Raw genomic sequence first — 24,696 nt, forward strand, 5'->3', positions numbered from 1 at the left:
AACAGCACAATTCATAATAGCCAAAATATGAAACCACCCTAGATCTCCATCAACAGATGATTGGATTGCAAAATTATGGGGAATACACACAGTGGAATTCTACTCAGCTAAAGAGAAGAACAAAATCATGTCATTCGCAAAGAGGTGGAAAGACCTGGAGAACATTATGTTAAGTGAGATAAGCCTAACACAGAAAGAGAAGGGGCATATGTTTTCTCTAATATACCCAAACTAGGGACTATGAGGAATACCAGAGGGACTCCAGATAATGGAGAAACCTCAGCAAAGCTGAAAGGGAAGGGTAGGAGATGAAAAAGGCTGAGGTTGATTAATTGAGGAGCTATATTCGAATATGTGTAAAAGTATGAATGTAGCATGTTAACCTGGACACTCATTGTTGGGAGGAGGGAAGGGGAAGTAGGGGTGGGAGAGGGCACCAAGCACAATCTGAATGTATGCTATTTTCAATATGATCCACAAAAATATAAATAAATTTTAAAACAATATATAAAAAAAACCTTAAAATATGGTGGAGAAAAGATAAAAGTTGCCAGACATGGTAGCACACGCTTGTAATTCCAGCATTTGTGAGCCTGACACTTGAGGATTGAAGATTGCAGACAGCCTCAGCTACTTAGAGAGGCCCTTCGCAACTCAGTGAGACCATTTCAAAAAATTTTTTAAAAGACTAAAAAATAGAGCTGGGGATGTAGCTCAGAGGTAGAATGCTTCTGGGTTTCAAGTCCCCAGTACTACCAAAAAAAAAAAAAAGATATAAATTAATTGATGATTTCAACATATTTATAGCTAGGGCTATGTGGATCCAGAAAGAAGTAGCATTAACAGTAGCAACAGTATCTCCAAATACAAAATTATAACTATTTCTAACAAATTCCTGAGGATCATCTTCATAATAGTTTTATTTATTTATTTATTTATTATTTATTGTGCTGAGGATTAAACCTAGGGACATTCTGTCTTTAAGCGACATCCTCATTACTATTTAATTTTATTTATTTATTTATTTATTTATTTATTTATTTAATTTGTGTGTGTGTGTGTGTGTGTGGTACTGTGGTTCCTGGAAACCCTTCTACCTCTGGGCTACACTCCCAGACCTATTTTTTATATTTTTATATGGAAACAGGGTCTGTTAAGCTGGCTTTGAACCTGCGCAATCCTCCTGTCTCCGCCTCCCAAGTGTGGGGATTACAAGCGTGTGCCACCATGCCCAGCTAATTTACTTAAAAAAAAAAAAAGGCTCTTACTAGGTTGCTGAGGGCCTTGCTAAATTCCTGAAGCTGGCTTTGAATTTGTAATCTTCCTGTCTCAACCGCCCAAGCAATGGGATTACAGGCATGCACCACCATGTCCAGGTTTGTGGTCATTTTTTTTTTTCTTTTTTTGTGATGCTAGGGATTGAACTCAGGGACATTCTACCTCCGAGATACATTTTTATTCTTTATTTTGAAACAGGGGATCACTAAGTTGTGGAAAACCTCACTAAGTAGCTGAGACCGGCCATGAACTTGAGATCCTTCTGTCTCAGGATCCAAGTACTAAGATTAAAAGCTTGTGCCACTATGCTCAGCTTCGATTTTTAAATTACATTAAGCACCAGATACAACAGCAACAAAAAATGCAGTTGTAGATCTTTAAAAAAAGATGATAAGAATGTTGTCGGTTGTAATCCCATTCCTTTTTTAAATTTTTATTTGTTTATTTATTTTTGCGGTTACTGCGGATGGAACCCAGGGGCATTCTACCTCTGAGCTACACCTTCAGCCCTATTTTTTTAATTCTTTATTTTATTCTTTATTTTGAAACAGTGTCTCACTGAGTTGCAAAGGGCCTCACTAAGTAGCTGAGGCTGGCTGCGAACCACGGTCCTCCTGTCTCATCCTCCCAAATGCTGGGATTACAAGTGCGCGCCTACATGCACGGTGTCCCATTCCTTTTAAGGATCCTGTACCACGGTCATGGCATGGACACTGTCACCCCCTGCAGAAAGAGGTCCAGGCAGGGCTGGGAATGTCAGCCCTATGTTCCTGCTTTGTGACTAATTCATGCTGCCTTCATTCCAAATATAGAACAAGATCACGTAAGAAGCCCTTTTATAAACAGCTGGAGAAAAAGTGAGGGGGGACCAAAACCTAATGTAAATCTGATACTACTCAAGGCACTAACTTAAGCTTCTTATCCTCTGACAGAAGCAGTTGTGCCAGAAATAACCCTTGTCATGGTGAGAAGTCATGCTGAATACCCACAGGCCTTGTGAGTGACTGGAGGTGGGAGGCAGGAGACTTTCCTCAAGCCACCCTCTATAGCATCCACAAAACTCTGAAGAGAACTGGTACCTCTTTACAATGTCTATTTGGATACCTCTCATTACCCAAGTTGAATATAGAATGTCTAACATCCAACTTATTAAACATTGGCATATTTAAGGTGCCAACTGCAGAATCCTCAGGAAACTATACTATGCGTGGAATTCTGCCAAAAGCCTAGGAAGGTTCTAAAGGGCTTGGCTGAGAAAAGGAATCATCTGAGTATAATTTGATCCAGCATGAAAGGTCACACTACTCAAGATCTGCTGCCAAAACCCTGCTACTGAGGATTAATTAATATCAACTGAGCATCCAAGAGCATCTGGCATTTGACCAAGATTGCCTTTTTCAGTCTTCATCTACTACAAATGGCTGTGGAGATTAAAGCTATCAGGGTCAACAGACCTCCTCTCTAGCCATAACAGAATGAAAGAGGGTTGATACGTACAAGGGAGAGCTGTCTCTGCTTTTATGTAGACAAAGATCAGGTTTTTAGTCATTTGTCTAGGACCAGTTAGTCTTTTCCATTCAGAGAAAAATAAAATTACTAAGATTTATTGAGTTCTAACTATATGCCAGACCCAGTGTGTGCATATTTTATATGTTTAATTAGTTGTTCTTCACAATAGCCCTGGGAGTATTATCCTTATTTAATGGGAAAGAAAACTGATGCTTTGAATGTTGGCTGAAGTCCTATTACACACATATTCTCACCATCAGTGACAGCTCTTTCTCCATGAACACGTGTCTTACTGGATTGAAGCAATTCATTCCTTGCTGTAAAACTTTTCATAGTACATAAAATATTGCCTGTTACCGAATTCTGCTCTGATTCTGTTGACTAACTTAAGCTGGGCTGCCTCTCTTCCACATGTAAAAATTTAAGACTCATTCATTAATTCTGAGTATTGGGTTAGCCCTGATCAATGTACCTTAAACCAGCTGAATTCCTATCCTCCCAGTAGAGTTCAAGTTAGAGCATAAAATGGAGACTAGCCTCCACACTTCATGTTATGCTGTGATTTTCTCCAAACAGTTAAGTGTAGAACTTAGTGTTTTGGTAAGCAATGTAGCCATTTCAAACACCTCCATTTCTGTTTGTATCTCTCTTGTTCTAGATTGGTACATTTTTTATGTGACACACAGTGTAGGTAACACAATATGTTTTATTTTTCCCTTTCCCACTTCTGAAGACACAATTTCAAAGCCTAGTGTTGTGATTACACAGACACTTTGGAGGGTATAATAGATATCCTGTGCATTGCATTGGATTTTCTGCATACAAATTCTTTAAAGTACAGAAATTTTTTTGTGGTACTAGGAATAGAACACAGGGGCATTCTACCTCTGAGGTACACCCCTAGTCCTTTTTTTCTATTCTTTATTTTGAAATAGGGTCTCACTGAGTTGCAGGGTCTCTCTAAGTAGCTGAGGCTGTCTGTGGACCACAATCCTCTTGTCTCAGCCTCCCAAATGCTGGAATTGCAAGCGTGTGCCACCACACCCAAATCAAAGTACAGAAATATTATCATACTTTTTACTTAAGAAACTTGAAATTCTCAAAGAGGAAGGGAGACTAACATGTTAATTTGGACAGGATTGTGACTGTCATAAAAATTAGTAGCGGGTGTGGTGGCTAAGTCAGGAAAATCGTGGTTTGCAGCTACTTAGTGAGGCCCTTTGCAGCTCAGTGAGACCCTGTTTCAAAATAAAAAATGAAAAATAGGGCTGGAGGTGTAGCTTAGAGGTAGAATTCCCCTAGGTTCCATCCCCAATAATGAAAAAAAAAAGAATTAGTAAAAGATTACAATTTGTATTAAGTTATAACTGTGTCAATCTACTCCAGGGATGATCTTTGATTTTGTTGCATTTTTGAAACTATTTCTATATTCCTCAAATACACAGACCAATGTTTTTGGGTTATAGAGAGACTGGACATTCAATAAAACGTATAGTGTGCTCCTACTTTTTTTTTTTTTTTTTGCAACCAACATCCAGTGATTTCATATCCTGTCTATCAAGCCAAACTGTTCTCCATGGTCTGTTACTGGATATAAAAATGTACTCAGGTAGCTGAGGCTGATCACAAACCCCAATCTTCCTGTCTCAGCCTCCCAAATGCTGGGATTACAAGTGTGTACCACCATGCCCGGCTTAAAACCAAACTTTTGAGTTTGTTCTCCAAAACATCTTTAATAAGATACAGTTCTTAGTTGAGGCAGATAGCAGCCTTTAATTGGCTGTCGGTCACCATGATCTCTAGGCCAAAACTCTGTAGGGCGGAGACTATGATGTTAGAGCCTGCAGCTGCTGGATCAAATTTAATGCCCCACAGGTACCACCACTGCTCGGCTGGTTGTGAACCTTTGAAACCCTGCAAAGGGCTGACTTGTGGCATCAGTGGCCACTGGCTCTAAGCTCATCAAGACAAGAGATTTCTAAACTCCTCACTTATGGCCCAGCTGGCTAAGCTTCGATGATCCAGGGACATCACCACTGATTTGCCGACTATGATCTTGTAGAACACTGGCATCACTGGTATCTATGCCTGTCAGGCCCATACTCTCCTGGCAGAGAGAGTATTGAGTCTCCAGCCTGTAGCTGTGATCACATGAAGCCTGGCTGGCCCCTGGCCTCCATGATTTCAGGGCCAACCTCTAGCAGAGAAAGGTTATACAATTCTGAGCCTAGGGCTTGGGTGGCTTAGTTGTTTAACCCCAGGGACACTACTGCTGCTCTGAGTGACTGTGATCATGTGAGACTTTTGTGGCCTCTGGCCTTGGTGCTTGTAGCAACTAAACACCACCAGGCAGGAGTTTGTAGCCTTCCAAGCCTGCCACACGGTTGGCTAAGTTATTACAATCCACAGTCACCACTGCTGGTGGTCCTGTGGTGATTGCTGGAGACTCTGTAGGGGCACAGCAAACTGCTGTCCTTCAGTGCCTCTCGCCCAAATATCTCTAGGGAATGTCTGCCAATTCATATTGCTGTTGTGTTTGACCTTATGTAGCCCCTACCCCTACCTCAGCAGGAATGACTTTCAAACTCACAGACTCTGCTGGTCTATTCTTTGCCATACAAGACCCTGTTGGCCATGCAGTTCCCACTAGGATACTTTGTAAACTCATAGTCTTGATGAGTGCTCCTCAGCTTCCTGTAGGCAGAAATGAGTTCAACTGCAGCCATATCACTTTTCTGGGTGATCTGGGAAGTTGAGTCTGGAGGTATTTCAGCATAGAGAGAAGAGTGCAGTTTCTTTTGATAATAGTTTTCTATAGTCACTGGCTCAACAGGATTCTGCTTCTTCTTTGCTGGAATTGATCTCTGATAGCTGCCGGGTCCTGGCAGCTTCTAGCGCTGGCACCGGCTCACCAAGAAGGCACCGCCTCTACTCTCTGCTCTCTGCTCACCAGGTGAGACGTGTGGAGCCCTTTTTAGTTCTCTGCTCTCTGTGCTGCCTCCAACTCCACCATGTATCAGCTGTGTTTCTTCTGTTGAGTTCTGACTGCTTTTCTTCTCTTACCAAAAAGCAGTTTTCTGGCTGGGTGAGTTCTGAGTCTCAGAGCAACCAAAATGCACTGTCACCCTGTTTTCTGTCATCTTTAATCCCCTCTTTTCTATTTTTAAACAATCTAATTCATTCTCCCTACTTTAATAATTGTCTTCAGTCAAACAACTCAGAGGTTTATATCAATCCTGACTTTATATTAGAATTTTATTTATTTATGCTTTTGTGTGGGTGCTACTGGGGATTGAACTTAGGGGCATTCTTCCTCCAAGCTATACACCTAGCACTTTTGATTTTTTAGTTTGAAATAGGAACTCATTAGGTGGTTTTTTTTTTTTTTTTTTTTTTTTTGGTGGTACTGGGGTTCCTGGAAGCCCTTCTACCTCCGGGCTACACTCCCAGACCTACTTTTTTATATTTTTATTTGGAAACAGGGTCTCATAAGCCAGCGCGGCTGGCTTTGAACCTGTGTGATCCTCCTGTCTCCGCCTCCCAAGCGCGGGGATTACAAGCGTGCACCACCACGCCCGGCCAGGAACTCATTAGGTTTTTGAGAATCTCTGTGTTACAAAGGCCTTCCTCGATCCTGTGTTATTTCCATTTCAGCTTCACAATTACTGGGATCACAGGTGTACAGCATCACGCCCAGCTTCAAAAGTATATTTCTAACTTCTTATCCTAATCCTTTTCCTGAATAGTCCACTGGAACCTCAAATGACGCACTTAATAACGGGTACTTATCAAAACTTTAGATGTAAAATGGGCACAAGTTTACTATAATAGGACTAATAAACACATATTTAGTGCTTTCTGTCCTAAGTACTGTCCTGACTATTCAAATGCAGCAAGTGACAGTGTATAAGGTGGACACTGTCGTCCTCTATTGTTGTTTTACTGAACAGGTAAAAACACTTCAGCCCATGGAGGTTAAGATGTGCACTCAAGTCCACAGGTACAAAGTGCAGAATCAGGGCTGGAAGTTGGGTCTTTATTTGCAAAGTACTGAAATTCTTTAGGCACGATTCTCTCCCCTTATCTGCCCCCACTGTAACTCATATCTTTCTTCTATTTTATAATTTTGTTAGTGACTTCTCTGTACTCTCAGTTACCCTGGCTGAAACCCATCATTCTCTTTCTGCTTTCTTATTCAATCGATTGCCCCGTCTCATATATTTTAGTTGCATCTCTCTCATTTAGTCCTAAAACGTATTTCTCTAAGACTCCTGCCTTATTTCACACTTCCATCTAATTTTAGGCTCCCTCTCACTTCCCTTTCTTGATCTCCAGAGCCAGACACTTACTGCTCTTTTAGATGAATCTTCTGGTATTCATCCTTATCTCTAAATAACATGAATATATTGCCACTGCTTCTCTAAATAACATGAATATATTGCCACTGCTTGAACTTTGAATTTTAGGCATTAACTATTACTGTCTCACAAAAGAAGAAGAATATTTAAATCTCTTTCTCCCTTGCTATGTCCATACACTTCAAAATCATCATCCTTTAAAAATAAATATCCTGTGATTTTGGTTGGATCAGTCTATATAGTGTTAGGTAAGTGATTTTCCTTATAGATTCACAATATGATGTGTTTCCTTTCTCAACAGTTTCTCTCTTGGAGTTTCATTTGCTTAATTTTTTTGTTATGAATTTAATCACAAATTCTCCCTTAAATGTGCCAGTGTCTTCTCAATATAGTTAAACATCTTTCGGTTTCTTGTTAGGAACATCTCTTACTGGAAATTCAGACCTGCTCCAAAAGGACTGATACATTAAGCAGGCAGAAGACCAGACTGCTCTCTGGGGGTGGAACAGGATAACTGCAGCGTTGCCACTCTGAAACCTCCCTTTACTATAATCCAGTAATTCCCTTATTTTAACTCCTACACTGGATCTCTGTTTTCTGGACCCAGGTCTTTTTTTAGTTGTAGTATCTCATTTCATGGAGTAATATCTTGAGAAAAGATGCATAGAAGTTAAATTTTTGAGACCTTTTTTTTTTTTTTTTTTTTTTTTAGTAGTACTGGGAATGGAACACAAGGAAATTCTACCTCTGAGCTACACCCTCAGCCCTATTTTGTTCTTTGTTTTGAAACAGGATCCCAATAAGTTGCTGAGGCTGGCCAGCAAACTTGTGATCCTCCTGTCTCAGCCTCCCAAGTACTGGGATTTGCAAGCATGCACAACCGTGTCCAAACTAATTTTTGAGATTTTTAGATTTCATTCTGATATTTATTAAACTAATATTTTGTAGTCTCCAGTGTTTCCATGGCCTGTGGCATTGGTATTCTGGATCCTTTGTATGAACCTACATCTACTCCTGACTATTTTTCTGAGTGTTTGAAGGATATTTTCACATTTTCAAATGCTCTGAAATTTTACAACATGCTCTAGTATGACTCACTTTCATCCATTTTCCTGAGCAACCAAAAATCCCCCTTCCATATATTTGAAAACTATTTCTCTTGCATGTGTGTGTGTGTGTGTGTGTGTGTGTGTGTGTGTGTGTGTTACTGGGAATTGAACTCAGAGACATTCTACCTCTGAGTTACATCCTCAGATCTATTTTATTTCTTATTTGAAAGCTGTCCTTGAACCTGTAATCCTCCATTCTCAGCCTCCCAACTACTAGGATTACAAGGGTGTACTACCATACCCAGCTGTGTTTTCTCTTTAGAATTCCCCAACATTTAGATGTTCAATTTCTTGGACTGTTTCTCTTATCCTTTGTATTCTCAGAGTCTTTTCTTATTTTAACACCAACCATTCTTAGGAGGATTTTTTTTGCCATCGTATTTTTAAGTTCTAGTAGCGTTGTTGTTGTTGTTTTTGTTGTTGTTGTAGCAATCTCTTCTTTGGTCATTCAGAAGATATTGATGATTAATTTCTTGAAGTCCATTTTCCCTGTATAACCTTTTTCTTTTAATTTTTGTTTTGGCTTCTACCTTTAACATCAGAAGGCTTATCCACATTTATGGTGATTCTGGAGTATCAGAAGATATTTAAGAATGGCTGCTAACAAAGCATGGTGGTGCAGGTCTGTAATCCCAATACTTGGGAGTCTGAGGCAGGAGGACCACAAGTTCAAGGCCAGCCTCAGCAACTTAGCAAAACCCTCAGAAATTTAGCAAAAGCTTCACCAACTTAGCCAGACTCTGTTTCCTTTTTTTTTTTTTTTTTTTTTTGGTGGTCCTGGCGTTCCTGGAAACCCTTCTACCTCCAGGCTACACTCCCAGACCTACTTTATATTTTTATTTTGAAACAGGGTTTCTTAAGCCAGCGTGGCTGGCTTTGAAAGACGGGGTTTCTTAAGCCAGCGCAGCTGGCTTTGAACCTGTGCAATCCTCCTGTCTCCGCCTCCCAAGTGCGGGGATTACAAGCGTGCGACACCACGCCTGGCATCTGTTTCCATTTTTTAAAAGGGTATCTAGGGGTATTGCTAGAAGGTAGAATGTCTCTGGTCCCCAGTATCAAACAAAACAAACAAAAAAACAATGGCCTACAAGGAGCTGTTTGAAATCCTTGAATAAGTAGATGAAACTGTCCATGAGCAACTTGACAAGAGAAATTCCAAAGGTCCAGATTTGATTTGGAGGAAAACACCTGATGAATCCATTCCTTTAAATATTTTCTCTAGGCTGATCAGATAGTCTAGGGAAGAACCTCTGATTTCTGCTTGTATGATATAGGCTAACATTATAGTATATGAAAAGAGAAAGAACACTGAGGGTCCTTGATTCAAAGTAAATTTTTAGTGAATATTTCTTTTCTTATGAGAGGAGTTTTATCCTCAAATCTACCTGTTGTTCCCCAGTTGAAAAATATATTCTATTTTACCACCCCCAAAGAGCAAATCTCTGGTTGTCTGCCTGGTCAGGAGAAGGGTATTGTCTTGATTTTATATAAAAAATAAAGAGGGGCATTCTCAGGTCCACTAATTAAGTTTTTGTTTGTTACTTTTTCAGTTTTGAAGTGTGTGTGTGTGTGTGTGTGTGTGTGTGTGTGTGTGTGTGTGTTGCTGGGGACTGAACCCAGGGGCATTATACCTCTGAGCTACACCCTAGCCCCATTTTTTATTCTTTGTTTTGAAACAGGTCTCACTAAGTAGCTGAGGCTGGCCACAAATCTGCAGATCCTCCTGTCTCAGCCTCCCAAGTACTTGGATTACAAGTGTGCACCACTACGCCCAGCTTCGATTCTGAATTTTTGATATTCATGTATTTCCATCTCCCTGTCTTTCCAAGATATACTTCTTTTTTTCAGAGACAAAGACAGAGGTTTAGGAAAGTGGGGGATATATACTCTAGGGAGAACAAGGGCCATCTCAAGAGGAAGAGAGTGGTCTCACAGTTTTGTGTGTGTGTGCGTGGTTTTATTTATTTATTTATTTATTTATTTATTTATTTATTTATTTATTTTTGCAGTAATGGGGACTAAACCCAAGGGCATTCTACCTCAGAGCTATAATCTCAGCCCTATTTTCTATCCTGTATTTTGAAACAGGGTCTCAGTAAGTGGCAGAGGGCCTCACTAAGTAGCTGAGCCTGGCTGTGAACCATGATCCTCCTGTCTCAGCCTCCCATGTGCTGGGATTACAAGTGTGTGCCCAGCTCACAATTTTTTTTTTCATGTGATACATGTCCCCACCCCATGAGTTGGTGGGTAGGGGCACACAGCAGGGGCGAAGGTAAAAACTAATATCTGTGGTTTGGGGAAGGGACAGAGACTAGATTCAGAGATTCCACTTGCATCATTGACAGATGTTGGCCTTGGTCTCCTTTATCTAGGAGGTCACAGTGGCCTCCTCACTCCCTGATCCTACCAGTCTTCTGCTCAGAAGCAATCAGCTTCTTTGTAGATCAGAGCTACCAGGTTCCATCGACTAGAGCAATTGTTCTCAATCTCTTTTGTGTCCTCCCCACTATTCACCAACAATCTTTCCACAAGGATCATTTCTCTCTCTCTCTCTCTCTCTCTCTCTCTCTCTCTCTCTCTCTCTCTCTCTCCTCTCCCTCTCTCCCTCTCTCCCTCTCTCCCTCCCTCTCCCCCCCCTCTCTCCCAGGCACTGGATGAACCCAGGGGCATTCTACCTCTGAGCAACACCCGCAGCCCCACTTTTTATTCTTTATATTGAAACAGGGTCTCACTGAGTTACAGAGTGGCTTACTAAGTAACTGAGGCTGTCTGGGAACCCGGATCCTCCAGTCTCAGCCTCCCAAATGTTTGGGATTACAAGCATGCGCCACCAAGCCCGGCTAGGATCATTTCTTAATACAGTAATCTGCTTGCTTACAATTCCTGAGGTTAACAATGTTTCATATGCAGCCATAGCCTGCCATTTTGATGTACTACACATGATTCCCTGTACCCCAGGCTTTAGCCAAAATTGGCTACATTTTGTTCCCTTACTCTGCCATATATTACCTTTTCTACAAGTTGACTTTGCCATTTTTTATAAAGGAAGTGCTTGATAAGTAGCATACAAACTTTACTGAGCCTCCAAAGCCCAAGTCAAATAAATATACCTCTTCAATGAAGCCTTCCTCCATTTCTCAGCACCATATCACTTTATACTTTGTATAAAGTGCTTTGTATACCTCATATAGGTTAGTAAATCTCATTTGGGTTTTCCTAAAGACATTATTTTTATCATTATTTCCTTCCTTTACTATATTATAGCTCAACGAATGTGAAACTTATGTCCCTTTTTTTGGTGGTACTGGAGTTCCTGGAAACACTTCAATTCCCGGGCTACACACCCAGACACCTATTTTTTATTTGGAAACAGGGTCTCATAAGCCAGCACGATCGAACCTGTGCGATCCTCTTGTCTCTACCTCCCAAGCACAAGGATTACAAGCATGCGCCACCACACCTGGCCTGTCTTATTCTTACATATTAACTACTGTAATAAATTCATGGCCTCAATTAATTGAATTAAACCCATCAAAGCCATACAAGATTATATAATAATTCCTAAAACTTTAAGATGTTTTTCCTATTTCTTATATGTTGTTGATTTACCAAGGCAATAAAATTTAAAACAAATAAATAAAGTCACACTTCATCTCTGCTGATTTGATTGACAGCAATTGTTTAACTCTAGGCATGGTCTGAACTTCGGTTACAAACTGTATGTTCAGGAAGAAAATTTTATTACCTCCAAGCATAACTTTTCCCATAAAATATATGGAGCAAAATTTCTGTGCAGCTAGCTTGCTATTGAGAATATGTACATGTGCACTAAAGCAATTTTCTCAGATAAAAGAACATTGCTCACTCCAATATGGGTATTATTACAGTAACTTCAGAGAGATGGCTGGGTATTCACAGCTTTCCATTTTTAAAATCTACTTCAACGTCTAAAATATTATGTGTCAGCAGGAGAAGAGGGCAACAGCAAGCACAGCAGTACAAATTAGCTACAGTGTTATCAAAATAAGACCACCTTTAGCTCCCATTTCTCCCAATTCTAATTTTTGGAATGGTATTTTGATAACTTATTTCTGATTAACAGTAGTTACTCCACATCACATAGATAGCACCTATTTGTTGGTCATTTACTGTGTGCTAAGCTCTTTACATTTTCTTACTGAAGGGTTACAATGTCTCTTCAATGTCTTAAACCTACTTTTACAGATGTACAAGCAAAGGCTTAAAGGGAAGCTAATTTAACTGTCTAGGTTTAAACCACAGGTAAATAGTTCTTTATTTGATTTTATTTGGGAGATATTTTTAGATGCTTGCTATAAATTAGTCTTTATAAGTTTACTTCCGTGTTTTTATACTTTGGCTCTTATTCAAAAATCAGTGGAAAATAATTTTTGTATGAAGAATTTGTTTAATACCAGGTATGAACAATTAAAGAGAAAGTTACTTATGTATCTAGTCAGTCTCTAAAGTGTATATTTTTTGCAAGACTGAGTGCATATTTGGTCTTATGTGTGCCCCAAAGTGGTGCAGACTGTTCTTCAGGGATGTCTGTCTTGCTTTCTTCTACATGTTGGCAAAGACCGCTGGTGCCTGCTGTTGCGTCTGTATCCAGAAGTATAGCCCAGAAGTTCCAATTAACTCCTTATTGTATTTCTCAACTCTCTGATTTCCACAAAATACATTTTGGGGACATATGTTGGAATAGAAATATTTCATTTTTTGCCTGAAGATTAAAGCTGAAGGAACTTAAACTTTATTTTATATTTTTTATATTGTTTATGCACCCAGCACTGTCCTATGTGGTTTTATATGCTTATTTATCATAAACCTCTGTGTACAAACTTTGAGTCTTTATACCACACCATGTCCTCAGGAACAAACTTAGAAGTCATTTTCCTTTGTTCAAAAAATGACCAATGTAATAAACAAATGCAGTCAGTATTTTTTCAATGCCTGATATTAACATAGGATACAAAAGTTATTAAAATAAGTATTAATTCATTGTATGTATGCAGATGATTCTGATATTCTCTAGAGTATACACATTACATAAAATCAATCATTTCTTTCTAACTATACCTTGGAACAAATATAATACTTTCAAAAACAACAAATAAATTGCTTATTTAACTCAGTTCTTTAGCTTATAAGGAGTCATTTTGATGGATTTTATTGTTCTTCCTACTCTCTCCATCCTTAGGCCCTAATAAATTACTGTCCAGATACCAGAAGCATCAAAATTGGGTTAACTATAATTCTATAATTCTATAATTCTGTATTAATATTAAAATTAGTCACTTAAGAGAATTTTCACAGCCACATCTGCATGTTTAAAGTCCCAAATAGAAACCTCAGATCTGAGATGCATTAGGTTTCTCTAAAGAAACAAAAGCAATAGAGTATATGTATGTGTACAAAAGAAGAGAGGAGAGAGAGAGAGAGAGAGAGAGAGAGAGAGAGAGAGAGAGAGAGAGAGAGAGATGGATCATGTGATTACGGACATTAGTGAATCCAAAATCTGCAGTCCACATAGCTGACAGGCAGAGACCAGGAGAGCCAATAGAACAGATGACATCTAAAGTCAATCTTATGGAAAATTCTCTCTTGTTCAAGGATGCTAGTTGTTTTTATCTTATTCAGGGTTTCAGCTGATAGGATTAGACCTACCATCATTGCAAAGGACAATCTGCTTTGCTAGAAATCTGCCAATTTAAATATTAATCTCATTCTAAAACAATCTCCTAGTGGACACACAAAATCAACCATCACACGAAGAAATAATGAAGGTGCGACCTTGAATTTTGTCCCTTCTAATAAGTCTTTCATGGTGGAGGGGGGCAGTACTGGGGGTTGAACTCAGAGGCATTCTACCTCTGAGCTACACTCCCAGCCCTTTTGAAATTTTTCATTCTAAAACACGTTCTCCCTAGTTTTCTAAGTCTCACGCTGCTGAGGCAGGCCTCAAACCTGCGTTCCTCTCGTCTCAGCCTCCCATGTAATGGTATTACAGGCATGCACCACTGCACTTGGCGTATAACCTTGCTTGCCTCTTCCCTGAGATCCAGCCCTCGTACATTCCTCCACACTCACACACACCTTCAAAGGCGACTGTGATGGAGAACCATTTTACCAGAAAGCAATATGAGAGAGGAAAGAGGGTAACTTTATATTTTGTCTGACAAAACTGCCTAAGGCGTTTTCTAAAATGTCATTCCAGACCTCCGTCCTTTGGAGATGCAGTGTTTGGTAAGACCCAGCAATCTCCTTTCATAAGTGTTTCCCAGGAGATTCTGATGTATCGTGTTCTGAAAAAAAAAATACTATATTTTGAGAAAACTCATTTTGGAAATTGAGAAATGTATTTTACTTGATTTATTAGTAAAGCCTCAGATATTAGAGCCAACTGTTTTCTACCTAGATCCACTGGTTGCACACTCTGCACAGAGCCTACTGCATCAGTGAACAGAGTCAACAGTGAGTACTATGTAGACATTAAGACTAGAAGAGTTGCCTCCACAGGAAGAGCTGGCTCTGATGAGGATGCGCTATGCAGAGGAAGGCTGGAAGAGGAGCTCCACAGGCTTGGCTGGAGAAATCCTAGCCATAGGTCTGGGAGGCCAAGATGTTGCAGTCTCTGCAAACACAAACCCCAAGTGTCATTGATCACTTCAGTTACTCAAATAGTGAAATTCCTTTTTCCAAATATTTCCAGTGATCGGCATCTACATTTTGAGAATCTATGATATACAGTGGGCCAGAGCAAAATACTTATCTTACTTGATAAAACAGCTGAGGATAGTTAAAACGTAGGATCTTTCGCTGCAGTTTTCAGTCCCTGTCTAAATGTATTTTTTTTTCTTAAGTGTGTAGGCTCTCACTTACTGGTCTGCATCTCTACTTTGCATGCAATTATGGCTTGGCTTTGCAAGTTTCACTGGAGAATAACACAAGTATGAAAATAGAAATGTCTGAGATGTCTAAATGTGAGCCTAGCTCCCACAGGACATTTTACTAGATGTCAAATGACTTCTCTGAGGATGGGCTCTCCTCTCTTTCTCCTTCCCTCTGCACCCTCTCCCTCTCCTTCTCCCTTTTCCTCTCCCTTTTCTCTCTCCCCTCTCTCTTCTCTCCTCTTTCTCTGCAGGAGAAAAGAACTTGCAACTGTGCACCCTTTCCGGTTGACAGTGTTGTCCTGGGAAGGAGTCAGTCACAGACTAGCATCTGACTTATGGTATTAAAACTATGTGTCAGGCAAGGAGAAAAGAAAGGAGACCTTTAATTTTATTAATTTTATCTTTAATTTTAATGGGATGGTCAAATAAGGCTTTAGGAATACAAAGTTTGGGGAGTCTTAGGTAATAACATCAAGAAAAATGGACTGAAGCTTACTTGCAAGGCTGGTTCAAAGAAATAGTTGAATCAGTATTCTTTTTTCCTCAAAGTGCCTGTGTGCAGTGAGTCATTTAGAGGTGAGAGTAAAATGAATCCTCTGAGGCTATTGGTGCCAGCTGGTGCTTCTGTGAGTGGCCCATTTAAATGGCAGAGGTATACTCAGGTGGACACAGGTTGCCGCCCATCCCTCTGTCTATCTTTGGAGAGTTGAGTCACAAGACTGTCTGCGGACACCTGGACACCAAAGCTGCGTACTTTGAGGTGGCGGTGCTGCCTCTCCATAATCCCTCTTCGCACAAGCACCTCTCTCTGCCTTCTTTTCCCCCTCTCCCAAGTACTCTGTACTAAGTCCCCTGGAATGAGCACTAGATGGGGACCAGGAAACACCCTTTCAAGCTTCCCCTGTTCTACTCCCCAGTCTAGTTTTCACCTCACTTCTGCATCTGTTGAAATATTCAAAGATCTGATTAGATCACCATTTCCAAAATCCTTCCATAAGTTCCCAGCTGTTTCCCTTCTGCTGTGCCCTATGTCTCTTGGCTTGGGTGTTGGTACTTGGCCTGTGTGAAATGTCTCTGTCTTTCCTGCCAGAGTGGAGATGAAGGAGATTATTGTTCTTGTTCTTTTCCAAATGTTACAATATCATACCATCCTCATAATAAATATTTTGTTGAATGATTGTCTGCTAGAAACTTGTTTGCAAAATATTTTAGTTTAAAATTTAAAATGTTATTAAATTTTTAGTTTTTATTATGTATGCATATATAATAATGATACATGTATATATCTGTATGTTAAAATATACAGATAGCAAAAAGAAAAGTTAAAGGAACTCACAAAAACAGTTCCCAGAGATAAACATTGTGTGTGTGTTACATTAAACCCAGGGACACTCTACCTCCAAGCTACACCTCAGCCCTCCTCTTTTTTTTCTTTTTTTTCTAAATAGGATCTTTCTCAGTTACTCTGAGACTTGTTACCTTGCTGAGGCTATTTTTAAACCTGCGATCTTCCTGTCTCAGTCTCCCAAGTACTAGGATTACAGGGGTGTGCCACCATGCCTGGCTGAGGTAACCATTTTTAATATATTGCATATATCCTCTTGAGAAATTTTGTGTCCCTATGAATACATAAAATATTGATATTTTGAATAAACTTTATCTGGTAAATCATAAATAGGAATGGCTGTGTCAACCAGGATTTAATTTGGACTCCTTGGAATGTACCTATCCTTCCACAGCAATTTCGTCCATGGACAATCCAGGCAGTAGTGTATGAGTACACACATATGGGGCTGCTGAAGATGCCTGTTCCTTAAACCACTTCTTTATCACCACATTTGTTGAATAAATGACTAAATTTTTGCTGTGAGCTGCATCATCATATACATACAAACACACACAGAGACACACTTTGTATATTGAAGTCTTAATATTCACTTTCTCAGAAGTGACTGAATCTGGAGATAAGGTATTTAAATAGTTAAGGTTGGATCCATGTGAGGTGGCATGTGCTTGTAATTCCAGTACTTGGGAGGATGAGACAGGAGGATCACAGGTTCTCAGCCAGCCTCAGCAACTTAGTGAGACCCTGTTTCAAAATAAAGAATAAAAAATAGGGCTGGGAGTATAGCTCAGAGATGGAATGTCCCTGGGTTTTATCCCTAGTATTGCAAAAAATAAAAAATAAAAATAAATAGTTCATGTTAAGTAGGTCATTGGGTAAGTCTTAATTTAATATGATTACTCTTCTTGAAAGAAGCAGAGATTGGGATATAAATATACACACAGAGAGAGAATTCTGTCAGCAAACTGTCTTCAGACTTGAACTGAGACCCTTCCCCAGGCTGCTCACCTGCTGGCCTACCCTGCAGATCTTGAATTTGTCAAACTCACAATCATGTGAGCCAATTCCTAAAACAAATATGGCAAGGCTGATCGTGGTAGCGCACAGCTGTAATCCCAGTACTTAGGAGGATTACAGGAGGATCACAGGTTCAAGGTAAGCCTCAGCAGTTTAAGGAGACCATATTTCAAAATAAAAAATAAAAATAGGGCTGGAAATGCAAGTCAGAGGTAGGATGCCATTGGGTTCAGTCCCCAGGACCAATAAATAAATTAAATAAATAAATAAAGAGAACGTATGTTTGTAGTCGGCCCTCCATACCCATAGGTTCTACATTTGTGGATTCACCAAACATGGGTCAAAATTATTCAGAAAAAAAGTTATACGTGTACTGAACATGCACCAATATTTTTGCTTGTCATTATTCTCTAAACAGTACAGTATAACAACTATTCACATAGCATTTACACTCTATTGAGTATTATAGGTAATCTTGAAATGATTAAAGTATATGGGAGTGTGTGTAGGTTATATGCAACTACCACATGATTTTATATAAAAGACTTGAGCATCCACAAATGCTGGTATTTTAAGAAGGTCCTGGAACCAATCCCCTAGACACTGATACACACATGCACATACACCATTCTATTGGTTCTGTTTCCCTGGAGAACTGTGATGAATGCAACTTCTCTACTCCTTAGTTTCCTTATCGACACCACAGTGCCTCCCTTCTACTATGCACTTGCGCTTGCTATGTTCTTGGCACAGCGCCTCAAGTTCAGCAGGAATTGCTCATCATTATAAAGACTATTGCAATGGACAAGTGCATTCACTTGCGTTTTTCCCCAAATTTATATTATTTTTCCTTAAGAGATTACTGGTAGATAAAAAAATATATACAAAGGGTGGCATCATAGATATATTACAGTATGCTTGCAAAACAGGACCACATTTTAAACCAGATTTAATATCTGTCTTCTTTTTTTAAAAAAATACACAATGAAGAAGATATTTTAAAAATTCAATCATTTCTCAAAACAATCAATGGGCTATTTACTTGTCTCTTTATTCTCTAAACAAAATAACATTAAATAGTATGCAACTATTATATTGAATTAAATTGTTCAATTATAAAATTTAATTTTTATATGTCCTACACAACAGGACCCAAAAATTGAGGCTCTTTTCACAATGTATTTTTTTCCCCATAGCTTAAAAATTTTCTTTAGAAATGTGATTGTCAGACTTCCAGGAAGATGGCGACCGAGAAAAGCGGGGCTTAAGAGCCCCGCTAACAACCAATCTCCATTACCACAAAATCAGTGCCTTTCATAGCCAGAAAACACCATCACCAGAGAAACAAAAAAATCACCAGGCTCCAGAGAGAAAGCAGATTGAGAACAGAGCTCAGAGCCACAGAGGAGATACACCAGCCTCACGCCCAAGGACGCGGCAGCAGCGCCATACTGCCAGCAGCAGCAGCGAGTTCACCGGACAGCTACAGCAAGCCGAGGTGAGACGCTGCGGAACAGCCTGGCGGGATTTTTCAGCGCAGGGAACATCTAAAGCTCCCAGTGGCTGAGCTCAGCACACGCTGCAGGGACTCAGAGTGGAACTCAAAACCAAGAAGAAATAAGCCAGCCTCACGGCCAAGGGCCTAGGAGCGGCGCCATATTGCCACCGGCGGCAGCAGCAGAGAATACACCGAGTCCAGTACAGCTACATCTGTGAACTCAAGAACAGTGAGTCAAATTGCGGGCCACAGAGGAGAAATCCCAGTACTGTACTCCCTGGGACTTGACCCAGTGGGGGAGTGGCGGTGGCAGAGATATCACACCATAGGAGAACATGCAACCTGGGACCCCCCCCCCATAGCTTAAAGCAGCCTCTATCGACTCCCTGGGTCGGAGACTCTGTGATACAACCCAGTAAAGGAGTAGTGGGGTCTGAGATACTACAGACTCGAGATCCAGAGCACCTTAAGTGAAGCCGTAGTGACCCAGGGAAGAGCCCAGAGAAGGCACAAACTCCCAAAATCATGGGAAAGAGGAATAATACTGGAGCAATGAATGCCCACAACCCCACAACATCAGAACCCGATAAAACAGAAAATCAGAGATTTCTAGAAGATCAAATCAGGAAAATAACTGTAGAAATAATAGAGGTGCTTCAAAAAGAACTCAGAGAGAGCCAAAAAGACATAAAGGATGCAATTAATGAAGTAAAGGCCTCAATTCAAAGCACAAACAACCGATTAGACCACATGGAGAACAGAATCTTGCTCTAAGAAGATGATAATTCCAAAAATGAACGCATAGTTTCTAATCTAGGAAAAAATATCCGACAGCAGGAATCTGACATTGAAGAAATATGGGCCCATTTTAAGAGAGCTAACCTAAGAATAATTGGAATAGAGGAGGGAAAAGAAAGTGAAACCAAAGGGATCAACAATCTCTTCAAGGAATTAATAGCAGAAAATTTTCCAAACATAGAGCAAGAGGTTGATACACAGGTCCAGGAAACTTATAGAACTCCCTTTAGACAGGATCAGAGAAGAGGATCCCCATGCCACATAATTTTCAAAATGACCAATGTGGAAGCCAAGCAGAGAATCTTAAAGGCAACAAAAGCAAAGGGCCAAGTGACATTCAGAGGCAAACCAATTAGAATCACTCCAGACTTCCCAAACCAAGTCATGAGAGCCAGAAGGGCTTGGAGTAACATATTCCAAACTCTGAAAGAAAACAACTTCCAGCCAAAGATTTCCTACCCAGCAAAACTTTCTATCAAATTAGATGGAGAAATAAGAAGCTTCCATGACAAACAGAAACTGAAGGAATTTATGTCTTCAAAACCAGCACTAGAGAAAATACTCAAAGAGATTAACTACAAAGAAGAAATAGGTAACACACACCAGAACCAGAGAAACAAGATTTTCCATCCAACAGACAACTAAGATTGGTTATCTGTGGAGATTCATTATTTATGTTAGTCTTTTACCTATCTCTAAATTGTGTTGTTTGCCTTTATTGTTGTTAATTTTTAGGATTTCTAGTTGGAATATTAATATACCTTCAGATATAGCATTTGGAAATATTTTATCCCATTCTATTAGTAACTTTTAACTCTGTTTACATTGTCTTTGGATATACAATTTTTTTTTATTTTTTAGGGAGTTTGTATACTCTTCTGTTGCCTGTGCCATTGAAATCATATCCAAGAAATCACTGCCAATTTCAATGTTGTGAGGTTTTATGACCCAGATTTTCTTCTAAAAGTTTATAGTCTTAAGATTTATATTTAGGTCTGTTATCTATTTTGAGTTAATACTTGTATATGGGATTAGGTAAGGGTCCAATTTTATTCCTTTCCATGTAATTATTATTTTTCAACAATATTTAGTTAAAAGATTATTATTTCCACCACCAAATGTTTGTGGAAACCTTGTCAAAAATAACTTGACAATATAGGGAAGAATTTAGCTCTAGGCTTGTATTTAACTCCAATGGTTTATATATCTGCCTTTAGAACAGTACTTTACTGTTTCAATTATGTAGCTTTATATGGTTTGAAATCAGAAAATATATATCTTCTAGCTTTGTTCTTTTTCAAGATTGTTTTGGGTATCTAGAATCCATATTCCATATTAGGATAGATTTTTTTTTCTGAAAAATAAATATATAAATATATATGATAGTTTCACCTAAAAAAATAGAAAAAAAATATTCTCTGGTAAGAAAGAATGCAAAAAGAAATATTGAAATGTTATCTTTAAGTCATCAAATGCTTGGTATCAGACAAATAAAACTGTTATGTGAGATTATCATTTTTAATTTTGGATAAATGCTATAATACTTGATGTCAACCACTAAGCCAAGCATGGGAAGGAGGGATGGGGAGGGAATGGGGTGGGGATCGGTGGGGGCTGACTGGGTGATGTGTGCATATATGTCTACAAAAGTTTGTATCCCACTATGATGTATGAATACAGTGCACCAATAAAAATAAAATAAAATAAAATAAATGTGATTGTCAGCAAAGATACTATTCCACTCAGGCATCATTAAAAAACAAACTTGAAAATACTTTTTATTTATTTTTTGTGGAACTGGGGGTTGAGCAATGTACCTCTGAATTACACCCCGTTCCTATTTGTATTCGTTATTTTGAAACAGGATATCAGTAAGTTGCAGAGGACCTAAGTATCTGAGGTTGGCCCAAACCTGCCATCCTCCTGTATCAGCCTCCCAAGTACTGGGATTATAAGCCTGTGCCACCACACACAGCTGAAAATACTTTTAATAGTGCTTTCTCAAATAGAACATTTAAGAATTTCAAGGTTTTAATGTTTATTCACACAATAATATAAAATTTTACTTTTTTTTTTGATGGTGATACTGGGGTTCCTGGAAGACCTTCTGCCTCCGGGCTACACTCCCAGGCCTATTTTATATATTTTTTTATTTGGAAACAGGGTCTCTTAAGCCAGCGAGGCTGGACCAGCGCGATCCTCCTGTCTCCACCTCCCAAGCGCAGGGATTACAAGCGTACGCCACCACGCCCAGCTAAAATTTTACTTCTTAAAAAAAAGAAAAAAAAAAAGATGAACTGAAATCTATGTGGAAATTATTTGACAATAATAAGAAGAGTCACAATTTTTTCCCAAGAAATAGGGGGAAAATAAATATACTGTGGGTATTAAGCAGATTTAAATCTGGAAAACAAAATTTGGCCAAGTTCTCCTGGAACAGTAAAAATTTTAAAGATGTTGCATCCAATTTTGGATAGCATTAATTTTGGGGAAAAGATAATTGGATAGGAAAGATATTTTATCTTTTTTTCGTTTGTTTTGCATCAATTTGATTCTAATAAGATTGATTTTTGCCAATTTACTAACCACGGGGTCCCCACTGCCCATAATTACTTGACTGTCCCATTTCTAAGTTTCCAAGAGAAGAAATCTGCTTGACTGAGGTTGTGTCAGGGATCTAGTTAAGAAATTTTATCTCTCCAGTACTATTGGTGAGTAGGATAATCTGAGAAGAAAATGTGTTTCATATCCACTCTCTGCCTCCCATTCCTTTTCACTAACACACACACACACACACACACACACACACACACACACACACACACCACTCTGGCAGATCTTACCTCACCCAGCACATGTTCTCTCCTGCCTCATGGCTTTCCCCAGGATGCATTTTCTGCCTAGAATGTTCTTCTAAAATATTTATGGCATATTTGAACCCATCCTTCAAATTTTCAGCTTAAATATCACCTTTGCAGACAGGCTTTTCTTGCTCACATAATATAGAATGTATCTCCTGAAATTAACCTTGATATATCTTCCTAGAGTTTGGATCTGTTTTCAGATGGGGTGTGGTAAGAGAAGGAGGCGTTGGGTGGGATGTGGTGTGTGAGTGGGTGTGTGTGAGTGTGTGAGTGTGTGTGAGCATGTGTGTGTGTGTGAGGGTGTATGAGTGGGTGTAGCTCGGGACCACCCCATTCCCTGGGCAGGCTGCACTGCAGCCACTGCTGCATGCTCCCTAATTTCCACTTGCAAGTCTAAGATGGCATCTTCAAAATTAAACTTTTCTCATGAGCATGTTCATTTATGGTTTTAAAATTTTGTATTGGTGCACTGTAGGCATGCATCTTAACAGAGTACAGTAGAGGCACACATGCACACATCACTCAATTAGCCTTTCCCCAGTTCTTACCCCATTCACTTGCCCCAACTCCTTCTCTTGTTTGGCTTAGAGATTGACATTGATATGTTTGCGAGTGTACCTAATGAATATGTTCATTTATAACAGGGTACTTTTCCAGATTAAGAAAAAGAAAATCATTCAGTCTATCATGAAAATTATTTTTTTCCTTTGTCTGAGAATTGACACCATAGAAAAAAGCTGGGGGGCGGGCTCATGTAGCACAAAGGGGGATGCATGTTGGTCCACAAATTGCGGTCAAAGCACTATCAACCCTATAATTTTCAGTACGCCATAATATTTTGAAAAAAATATGAAGTACTATAGAAAGAGTAAGAGGCTGTCAATTGCGATTTTAAGGACCTAGCGTTCTCTAATGAAAATTCTTATGATCTGAATTTCTTTTGCAATCAATGACCTATTTAAATCGATTACATTTGTCTGCATTGTGTAGCACTATTTCTATCAGCAAGTTGTAACTAATTTGTTTTAATTAAGGAGTAAAATAGGCTGTCATTTATTTCATTCTTTAAATCATTCTCAACTCATTTTGAATTGACAGTGTTTTCAGGGTTTCTTAAAACTAGTTCCAACCATAACACAATTCAAGGAAAGATCTTCCTTTGGTTTTAGACTGCATTTGAATGGCATATTTAGGTACAACTAGTAAAAAGCAAATGAAAGTCCAGGATAGTGAAAGATTTATTGTGATACTTTAATCTACAGAAATTACTTATAAAATTTAATGACTTTTTAAATGGTGAAGTTGATAGGAATTTGTGCTGCTTCAATTTTGTTTTTTTAACACACTTTTATTGGCACATTGTAGTCTCACATCATAATGTGGTTCAGAGCAATAGGGACACACGTGCACACGGCACTTGGTGAGCGTCCCCCGGGCATCCTCCCCACTCTCTTCCCTTCCCCATCCATGATACTGAGGTTGGTGTTGACAATTTTGCATATGTATTCAACATCAAGGGAAGTGTTTCCTTATTCATTCTCCCTCCTCACCACCACCACCATCCCTTAGATCCCCTCCATTGCTCCACCCGGATTTTTCCTCCATTAGCTAAAGTCCCTTTTGTATCTCAATTACTTCCCATGTGCTCCTTCAATTTTCAGTTACTTTTTTAAAAAAATCGGTGCATTGTATCATACAGCATGGTGAGGTTCAGAGCGCTAGAGACATGCGTGCACACAGCGCTCGGTGAGCGTCCTCCCAGCTCCTGGTCCTCTCCCTCCCCTAGAATTTGTTTCTCTTATGCTCCATTCTCTCTGCGTAATGTTCACAATCTAATTAAATAATACCATTTGAAATAATTCAATTTAGTTTTCTAGTTAGGTTACACCATTACTGTTTAACCCACCTGTATTAAAATGTGGTTCTCAGTGAGTCAGATTATCTTTCATCATCAATGTTTGCTACACAAGGCACAGAGCAAAGCTGGCCTCTTAGGGCAACTCTCCTCC

General features: G+C 39.3%; 1 pseudogene across 1 annotated transcript in view; it reads right to left on the reverse strand.

Moving 5' to 3' along the window:
• LOC308266046 (mitogen-activated protein kinase 6-like) overlaps nt 1-24,126 on the reverse strand; it is a 41,084-nt pseudogene extending 16,958 nt beyond the window's left edge. The window contains exon 1 of the transcript in view: nt 24,059-24,126. The product of the transcript in view is annotated as a mitogen-activated protein kinase 6-like (transcript). The remainder of the gene's footprint in view (nt 1-24,058) is intronic.
• Nucleotides 24,127-24,696: the final 570 nt, after the last annotated feature.

This window comes from Muscardinus avellanarius, assembly GCF_963383645.1.
Source record: "Muscardinus avellanarius genome assembly, chromosome: 8".
Lineage (NCBI taxonomy): Eukaryota > Metazoa > Chordata > Mammalia > Rodentia > Gliridae > Muscardinus > Muscardinus avellanarius.